The sequence below is a fragment of the Octopus sinensis genome, linkage group LG2, assembly GCF_006345805.1.
Source record: "Octopus sinensis linkage group LG2, ASM634580v1, whole genome shotgun sequence".
NCBI lineage: Eukaryota > Metazoa > Mollusca > Cephalopoda > Octopoda > Octopodidae > Octopus > Octopus sinensis.
In genome coordinates, this window is record NC_042998.1 from 3,495,620 (window position 1) to 3,498,119 (window position 2,500).

Below are 2,500 nucleotides of genomic sequence, written 5' to 3' on the forward strand. Positions count from 1 at the left end.
GTTTTAAACATATGAGTTTAAGTCTAGCTTCTTCTGTATGTATGTGAGAGAGCCTGAATGTGTGAATGAATAAGTGGGCCTCTGTGTCCGTATGTGTCCGTATGTGTACGCTTGTTTGTGTATATGTGTCAGAAAGTGTGAAAGTGTGTGCATCTGCTTAGGATCCGCTTCTTTAGCATATTTCAGTATTAAATTTACTTTATGATTTTTAATCCTGCTTCTGACCTCCGCGCTCTGGAAAATCGTAGTCTAAGTAAATACATGCCTCTGTGTGTGTGTGGTGTGTGTGTGTGTGTGTGTGTGTATGTATGCGTGTGTATGTGTGTGTGCGTGTGTGTGTGTTTGTTTATACATGTGTATGCATACATGCGTGTAAATGTTTGAGAGTGAGAGAGCTAAAGAGAGTGAGAGAGAGCTAGAGAGAGGGAGAGAGCAAGGGAGAGTGAGATAGCTAGAGAGAGAGAGAGAGGTATATATAATATATATATAATATATATGTGTGTGTGTGTATATATATGTGTGTATATATATATATAATATATATATATATATAATATATATATATATATATATATATATATAGTGGAGAGAGAGGAGAGAGAGCTTGCATATGCGTATATACGCACGTGTGCATGCGACTGGATATGATTATATTATTACTTGAATAGGGTGTATCTGACCTTGACAGAGTTCATGTATTGATTATCGAGACAGAGACATGGACAAATGTCACAAATATAAATACAAAGAAAGTAAGAGAGAGAGAGAAAAAGAGACAGAGAGAGAGACAGAGGGAGAAAGAGAAAGAGTAAAATGTAATGGGAAAAGAAGGAAAAATCGGAAAAAGCCAGAACATTGCATATTTACCTGTTACACTGGGGTGGTTGCAGGTTTTTTTCTTTTTTTTTTTTTTTCCTTCTTTTCACGATATTAATGTACAAACCTGTTATTCAAACACAGCTATAAAAATAAGGTTTATCATAATATTAAAGTAAATTTTCTAGCAGCTTTCCTTCCTTTAATGGATTTAGAAAAACCAATAATAATAATGATGATGATGATGATGATGATGATGGTAATAATAATAATAATAATAATAATAATAATAATAATAATAATAATAATAATAATAATAATTAGTTCTTGTAGATTTTTGTAGGCATCTTGGGTGCGTTTGTTCCAGATAATAATAATAATAATAATAATAATAATAATAATAATAATAATAATAATAATAAAAAGAAATATAACAAGTAACTGCAGAATATGTGGAGATGGACAAGAAACAATAAATCATATTATCTCTGGCTGCCCAGTCCTGGCTAAGAAGGAATATATTCACAGACATGACATAGTTGGAACCTACATACACTGGAAGCTATGTCAACATTATGGAATAACAACAGAAAAAAGATGGTATTGGCACACACCAGAAAAGGTCACAGAAAACGAGAAAGCAACCATACTCTGGGATATGCCGATACACACAGATAGAGAAATTAAGGCCAACAGACCATATATAGTTGTCAGAGATCATGAAGAAAAAAAATGCTTTCTAATTGATGTATCAATACCGGCAGATGACAACGTGTCTCTAAAAGAAATGGAGAAACTTTCAAAATACAAAGACCTGGAAATAGAGGTAACCAGAATGTGGAATCTAAAAACAGAAACAATCCCTATCATAGTAGGTGCATTAGGCATGATAAAAAATATTCAGACAAATACATAACAAAAACACCAGGACTTACAAACACATATAACATACAGAAAATTGCACTACTAGGCACTGCACACATCCTACGCAGAACACTTTCCATACAATAACCATCAGAGCATCACAACAAATCACAGCACATACCCAAGGCACACAGAGCTGCGCTCGGTAGTGAAGTGAAAGCACGCTATAAAAATAAAACTACTGAATAATAATAATAATAATAATAATAATAATAATAATAATAATAATAATATAATAATAATAATAATAATAGTAATGATAATAATAATCGGGTGAATCTCCTTTCGTATCTAAATTTTATTTTTATCAACGAATAGAAGTTCAAGTTTCACACCGTCTCTATTGCTATGACTTATTTAGAAAGACCTGCAAATATCAAAGACCCAGTTCCTTTGACAGTGAATAAAGAAATAAGCAAAAGGGCGCACGCGTGACTGCGTGGTCAAGAAGCTTGTTTCGCAACTATTCGACCTTCGGTTCTGTGCCACTTTGCGGAATTTTGGACATGTGCCTTCTACTACAGTCCCAGGTTGATCAAAGCCTGGTGAGTGAAATTTGTAGACAGAAACTCCGCAGAAGCTTGTCGTATATATATAAATATATGTACACAATCCACACACACACACACACACACACACACACACACACACACACACACATATGTATGTGTGTGTATATATTTATATATCTCTATGTATATCTTTGTGCTTATTCCCCCGCCATTGCTTGATAACCGTCGTTGAATTGTTTACGTCTCGG